At 49.2% G+C, this 7712-nt stretch overlaps 1 long non-coding RNA gene across 1 annotated transcript; it reads left to right on the forward strand.

The window, feature by feature from the left end:
* The first annotated feature begins 3579 nt into the window (after positions 1 to 3579).
* On the forward strand, positions 3580 to 6905 carry LOC144164349 (uncharacterized). Its single transcript, XR_013321161.1, has 2 exons — positions 3580 to 3795; positions 4044 to 6905. It is a non-coding gene; the product is annotated as an uncharacterized LOC144164349 (long non-coding RNA).
* Positions 6906 to 7712: the final 807 nt, after the last annotated feature.

Consider the following 7712-nt stretch of genomic DNA (forward strand, 5'->3'; position numbering starts at 1 on the left):
CGATAGGAAGATTACACAAACACGGTGCTGCACAGATCTTGCTATCGTGTCCTTCCTGCGCTGTTTGTGACTCGTTATGTACCAACTGGCCCGCCTACAATCTGTGACCCAGCTTAAGTTCGGCTTCTTCCAGAGTCGTTTAACTGCTTACCAACATGTCGACGTCGCTTATGACATCTCTTTTGTTTGCACCCTGATGCAAATCGTGTTCGGCACCTCGGATATTCGTGAATTTGTCCCATTTTGTGATCATGATCTGTTTTCCCCTTGGGTTTTTCTAGTCCCTCCTTGAGTGAAATGACCACGAATAAGTAGTCACTGATTCGGTTTTCTTTCAAATTAAGCATCCCATGTTTGTTTTGCACGTAATTTGTGGTTGTCAGGTCCGGCATGAATTCGATTCCCGTGCTGTTGCCCGTCCTGGTGGGGTGGGTAGGGTGGGTGCCCAGGATGAAGTCCTACATCTGGGCGTCCCGCCAAATGGACCTTCCCGTGACCGTCTCGCGCTTCTATCAACAGGACGGATGGTGCTCGTTGAAATGAACCCCGATGAGAAGAGTTTGCCTCTTTGTTACCCCTAATGCTTTAGAAAACACGTTCACAAATCTGTGGTTTTTACGGGGATTGCGACGTACAGTCTAAGATAAATGGAATGCCAACACCAAAATATTAACCAGAACATACAAATAGCGCGATTTCTATATATGCAGATCATTATTACGCGTGCGTTTGGTTACAGTAACAAAGATGGGAAATATGACATTTCGATATATAAAAAGCGCGCCATTATTTGAGAACCACGAAGAGTATTTTTCAATTTCACTTGTCTGGTTAATATTGTTCTGTTCACATTTTTGTTCACAAACAGCGGCCTGTTTGTCCTTTAGAGGAGCGTTTGCACGACAACGGAATCTCATACATGACGTTACTCACACAATCGACGTAACCACGTTAACGCAGAAAGCAGCAAATCACCAGCGTGCGTCAAAAAGCACGAGACACGTTACGTCGATTGTTTGAGTAACGTCGTGTGCGAGATTCCGATGTCATGCAAACGCTCCTATATAGGACAAACAGGCGCTGCCTGAATGAACGTTTGAGGGAGCACGCCAACAAGGTCAGGTCTTCTACAGGTGGCACGCTGTCAGCGCACTGCGCCTCGTTCGGCCGCACCCTCCGGTTCCCTGAATGCGCCACACTCACCTCTTACCGCGGGCGAAGGGAGAGAGAGATCTTCGAGGCCTTCCAAATCAAGAGGAAAGAGAGCGACTGTATCAGCGAACCTTCCGTGGCACTGTTGGATAAAGAAATGGCGTACTTACGTGACTAGTCTTCTTCAAATCGTCACGCGGCGAAAGATTGTCGTTGCCATACTCACTGTTCAGTTGCTATGTCCTTTTTTTGTCAAAATTTTATTTCGTATTTTTATGTCTCTTTCCTCCTTCTCTTCCCCTAGTTTTTTATGTATGTAATTTCTTGCGAATTAAAATCACACAGTTGTTCGACAGCGCTTGTGTCGTCTATTACTTGCTCAGTCCCGCCTTCCGCGCTTTTTTCAAACTATATCATATGCGTGTAATGCTTGGCATACTTGCCTACAAATTTTGTAAATCGTGCAAATACTGTAATGTTGGAATTTGCTGGCCTGTAAAGTACACCGATTAAGATGTGGAGTTGTGGACGGTGAAAGACGGTTCACGCCATTTTAATGTTTTCGTGTTGAGGAAGGGGAGTGCAGCCAAAACGAAGTTTTGTTATTTATGTCCCCACCCCCACCATTCGAATCCCGGTGGCAGCGAGAGATTTGGTAGGAGCTAGAGTATCGCTACCGAGTCTGTAATTTTGTACTTAGACACGTTTCTGGCCATGCCGTTACGTCAGGGTCGTCTACCGCAAGAACGCATTCCAGAACATCTGATTTGTTTTAAATACTTTGGGAAATAATATTCAAAACAGAAAACGGTGTAAAGGTAGTGTGTGACGGTGCACGTGGATCGCTCATTTTTCGGTTATCAGCTTGGTCATGGCCTTAAAGGCATCCTCTGTTCTACACAAAAATATATTCGATCGACTTTGATGTTGTCGAACCACTGCGTCACTCTTGTCCCATTCGCTTTGAGTTCAGCTGTGCTATCCCAAAGTTTTTCCCGCACAGCCTGGACATGATACGACTAGTCTTTCTGTGCCTTTCAAGTATTTACAGTTTTTTTAGCATCCTGGCTTGTCAAGGCCGCACAACAGCTTCAAAATTACTGGTCTACATTTATTACCCGTTTTCTACCTATCCTGTGAATATGTTTTATTCCGACATTCTGCACATTTAGTATTGCACCGTGAATGTCGTTCGATACTACCTGCTCTAGCAACTCCACATTTTAACCTTTATCCCTTTTAAGCCATACAGTATCAAATTGTACCTCCGACTGCGGTTTTGCAAGTCGTTAATATCATATAAAAGGCTGTCTACTTGCTGTTGTATCACGTCTACTGTAAAGCTTGAGGTTGTTACGGTGCCGGGTAGTTCATCTAGCTTTCTCTCATTGGCTGACGGCCTGTCATAAGTATCACTGAAGCATTGTGTGGCGGCACCTGAACTTTCTTGGAGTTGGCGAATTTCATTTAGTATCTTCTGAAACAGCTTCTGCTGTGTCGGGATTCGACTCAACGTCCCCCCAACAGGGTAGCAGGTCTACAAAACAGTCATACTCTGCAGACCGAACAAGCAGCAGCGACGGTTGGCACGGCAGAAGCACAAGGCATACATCATCACTAGGACATGCAAGCTCCGGACAGTAGTCTCTCGCCTGAATAACAAGCGAGAAAGGGTTCCTGACAGTTCTCGCTTTCTCCATCATGCCCAATGGTCGGTGTACGCTGAGCGCTTCGTCTTATATCTATGAGTGTCGAAGACGCGGCTAAATGTGGTACTCGATGCACCTGAAGGGAAGGGGTAGTAGGGCGCACAGGCTTGAAGAATTGCTCTCGACTTCGTACACAGGCGGATACGTGCTCCAGGCAGCACGATATCCTTCTTCGTGCGGCTCGGAACAAGGACACGACGATGCGCAGATGGCATGAACATGAAGCAAGAACTCAATAACAAGGAATAGTGGGTTCCTGAGAATGATATTCTCGCCGCCTCTTTTGTGCCCACTAGTGGTGATGCAGCCCGTGAAACCTGTAGGCAAACTTCCCATGGCTTGGCAAATAAGCAACTCCCTTCCAAAACCTTAAACCGACGGCACAATAAGCGTTACCATATCGCGGCGAAAAAATGACGGAACGTTCAACTAAAATTCGTGTAGCCGTGCCGACGTAGCGGGTCGCGCAAAAGAACGCGTTGAATGCTGTTACAAGTTCCACTAACACCTGACGCCACACTGTTAGCCGCGGCAACACCGTCTGTATTAACAGCGGCGTTGTCCGAGTGCATCGAAGCGAGTAATGTGGTGTAGTGGCGCCCTCTAGTGGAGCGCCCGCTCACTGTGGGCGCTTGGTTGTGTTAATTGTAACTAGATGTCGTTGCTGTGGTCGCACGTGACGGGTCACGTGCGTATGCGTCTAGGTGTCTCTTGTCGAACAATAAACGTTCTCCTTTGGGCTCTGGTCTTGGTGCGAGCAGGCCGCACTCTTTCTTCTTGGGCTTGTGCGTGGGCCCGGCGCGCTGAGCCTTCGCTCCCGTCGCCGCCGAGGCCGCTCGCCGTCGCCCACGACACAACATCTTTTTGGCGACGAGGATGGGATGCTTTTCTTCTGCTGCGACGACATCGTCGACGGGTCCGGCAGAATGAAAACGTGAGTGCGTTTGACCTCGCTCGAGTGTGACTGTCCGGCGCGTCTGGCGTCGCGAGGCCTAGCGTTCTTTGTGCTGACGCTTGTCGAACCGTCGTTTAGGCCTCGCCCTACTTCGTTCTTCTGCTTCTGCTCCTGCATCTCTCTCCTTCCTGCTTGGCAGCATGGGCCTCTTCGATAACCTGCCCGTTTTCCTCGAAATGCCGGGGCCGCCTCCGATTCCGTGGCATAACTGGAAAAAATTGTTTCAGGCCCATCTCGAGGCGGCTGGCGGCAGCGACTGGAATGACGGACGACGCGCGTCGGCGCTCGTCAGTGTTTTGGGTAGGGAGGGGCAACGAAGGTATTTTGCTGAGGCGGAGCAGGACGAAGCAAGGAGGGACGCCGCCAGTAACGTGACCGACGCTAACGTAACCAGCCCTATCGTGACCGACTCCGCGACCGACTGTAGTGTGACCGCATCCTCGGCTCCGGCCATTTCGAAATTCGACCAACTTTTGGAGCAGCTGGACCGGCTCTTCGCTGCGTCCACAAATACGCTTGTTGAACGACATGAGTTCACAAGCCGTCGTCAATTTCGGGGGGAAAGTTTTTTAGAATACGTGACCGCTCTAAAGGAGAAAGCCGTACGTTGCAAGTTCGGGCTGACGTACGCGGAGCGCGTCCGAGATCAAATCATACATGGAACGTCTAACCCCCAGGTTAGAGAAAAGCTGCTCGCACATGGCGAAAAGTTGTCTTTGGAGAAAGCTGAAGAGATTGGTCGGAGTTTTGAATCTTTGTCGTTGGCGAACCAAGCCTTCGGTTCGCATCAAGTACAAGCAGTAGGGCGACGAGGAGAAGGTGGCGTCGCGGAAGATGACAGTCGGGGAAGCCGCCGCGCTCAAGATGGCGGCGTGGAGAATCAAGATGGCTTGGGCCGCCGGGGAGGCCGGCGCGCTCAAGATGGCGGCACAGGAATTCAAGATGGCCTGGCCAGCCGGGGAGGCCGTGACGTCATTCCACCGGGTTCGGGAAGGCAAGATGGTGGCCTCCAAGATGGACGTTTCCATCCGCAGTCAGCTGTAGAGTTCCGCGGTACAGTTCAGCAGAAGAAGTTTGCAGGCAAGCTTCAGTTGTGCGAACGATGCGGAAATAAATGGCATAATTCAGCATTTCAAAATTGTCCAGCCCGAAATCGGCGCTGCAACTCTTGTAATAAGTGGGGACATTTCGCATCGATGTGCCGTAAGCCGGCACCAGTGCATCGAGTTTCTTCGAAGGAAGCTACGGGATCCGCTTCGACACCGGAACCTGTAGAGCATCCAGCATCCACGGAGATCAACGCACCCGCAAGATCTTCCGTCTTAACAGTCAGCACTTCTTCTAGAAAGGACTTAGTCGTCCAAGCTGAAGTCAGCGTCAACAATCCTCCCAGAAAGGACTTAGTCGTTCAAGCCGAAGTCAGCGGAGTGACCATGCAACTCTTAGTCGATACCGGAGCATCCGTGTCGTTGATGACTGTCGAAGATTTCAAGCGTCACTTCAGTAAACAGCATGCGCTGTCCAAGGCTTCCGTCAACTTGTGGAATTTTTCCAAACAACGTATCGGCATCCGCGGCTCATTCCAAGCTCCTGTTCAAGTCTTGCAACGGTCTTGCTCCGTCACATTCTACGTCACCGACAAAGGGACATCTCTTTTGGGGCTCGACGCCATCCAGCAACTGGGCATTCAGATCGACGGTGCGTCTCTTACGTGTCGACTAGCATCGGTGTGTGCAGTGCAGTGTCCCGTGAACGTGCCCCCGGGTTTCGAACATCTCTTCAACGGCGAGTTGGGTCTTGTCAAGGACGTCTCGCACAAGATCCAACGGCGGCCAGGTGTGACTCCAGTTGCATCTAAGCTACGAAGATTGCCTCTTGCTCTCCGTGATCCAGTGTCCAGCGAGCTGCGACGCCTCGAGGACAATGATGTCATTGAGCGTGTCGACGCCTCGGAGTGGGTTTCGCCACTCGTCGTCGTCCGGAAAAAGAACGGGGACATTCGGCTGTGTGTGGACCTCCGGGAACCGAATAAGGCAATTATCATTGATGGGTATCCTTTACCGCATGTTGAAGAGCTGTTGCAGATGTTTCATGGTGCTGTTTGTTTTTCTAAGCTCGACTTAGCGTCGGCTTATCATCAGTTGTTGCTGGAAGAGGGCAGTAGGGACTTAACTACTTTCGTGACTCATGAAGGTTTATTCAGGTTTAAGAGGGTGTGTTTTGGTCTGGCGTCGGCGCCTGCGGTTTTTCAAAAAATGATGTCTCAGATCTTAAAAAATTGCAAAAATGTTGTTTGCTATCTTGATGATATTCTTGTGTGGGGAAAGACTCAAGCTGAGCATGACGCGAGCCTGGTTGAAGTCTTAACATGTATAGCAAACAGTGGCATGAAGTTGAACGACAAATGTCTTTTTTCGGTCAGGGAACTTGATTTTTTGGGTCACAAGATTTCGGCTGAGGGCATCTCACCTTTGGAGAGCAAAGTAAAAGCTATAGTTCATGCTCCCGCTCCTACGGACCTAAAGTCACTGCAATCATTTTTAGGTCTTGCAGGATACTATGCTAAGTTCATAAAGAACTATGCAGAGATAGTTGAACCACTTCGCCTCATGCTCAGGAAGGGTCAGACGTTTTGTTGGTCTGATGATGTTCAGCGCAGTTTTGATCAGTTGAAAGCGTGCCTCACATGTTCTCCGGTTGTGAAGGTCTTTAATCCTGACTTGCCTGTAGTAGTTACTACCGACGCATCTGATGTGGGAATTGGCGCGGTACTACAGCAGCGGTATGGTTGTAGGCTTGAAACAGTAGCCTTTGCTTCTAGAACTTTGTCCGAGACTGAGAGAAAATACTCTGTGGGAGAGCGCGAAGCGCTGGCTTGTTTGTTCGCGTGCGAAAAGTGGCACATTTTTCTTTGGGGCAGACGGTTCACACTTAGAACTGACCATCAGGCTGTAGTTGCTTTGTTAGCCGCAGGAGACTCAGGTCGGAGACCTTTAAGGATTTCACGGTGGTCAGCTCGTCTGCTGTACTACAATTTTGACATCGAGTATTGCAAAGGGTCAGAAAATCTGGTGGCTGATGCTCTGTCAAGATTACCCATTCAGACCGGTCAAGAACTTCAGGAAGAAGAGATAGTGTCACTAGTAACATCAGTAGTCGATAAAGAAACCGTGCAGCTGGCATCGAAGGCCGATGTGACGTTGCAGAAGGTAGCAGAGTATGTGTCAAAGGGTTGGCCTGATAAGAAAAAGGTACACAGTGATTTAACTGCTTACTTTCATGTAAGGGATGAACTTTCTGTTGTGGACGGATTACTCATGCGTGATGACCGTGTAGTCATTCCTGGTGTACTGGTACCTACATTTCTCGAGTTAGCACATGAAAATCATCAAGGAATAGTACGAACGAAGCAACTTCTCCGGGAACGTTACTGGTGGCCTCAAATGGATCGCAATGTTGAAGAACATGTAAAGCATTGTCACGTTTGTCAGCTGGCAGACAAGTCTGCTAAGCCTCATGTAGCTCCGTTACAGCCAGTGGAATGGCCTGAAGGGCCTTGGCAAAAGTTGGGAATGGACATCGTCGGTCCGTTAGATGTGTCGTACCCCCGTTTTCTTGTTACACTAGTCGATTACTACTCTAAGTGGCCTGAGGTTCTGGGCACAAATTCCATTTCAACTGAGGATGTCATTAAGTTGTTGGACTCTTCTTTCAGTCGGGAAGGGCTCCCTGAGGTTTTAGTGACGGATAATGGACCCCAGTTTGTCTCCAAACAAATTCAAGAGTATCTAAAGGAAAAAGGTATCCGCCACGTGTTCTCGTCGAATTATTACCCTCAGGCTAACGGCCAGATTGAACGGTTTAACAGAGTTCTCAAAGAACATTTACAGGTAGCC

Source organism: Haemaphysalis longicornis, unplaced genomic scaffold, assembly GCF_048455015.1.
Source record: "Haemaphysalis longicornis isolate Haplotype H1 unplaced genomic scaffold, Haemaphysalis longicornis Haplotype H1 scaffold_13, whole genome shotgun sequence".
NCBI classification, from domain to species: domain Eukaryota; kingdom Metazoa; phylum Arthropoda; class Arachnida; order Ixodida; family Ixodidae; genus Haemaphysalis; species Haemaphysalis longicornis.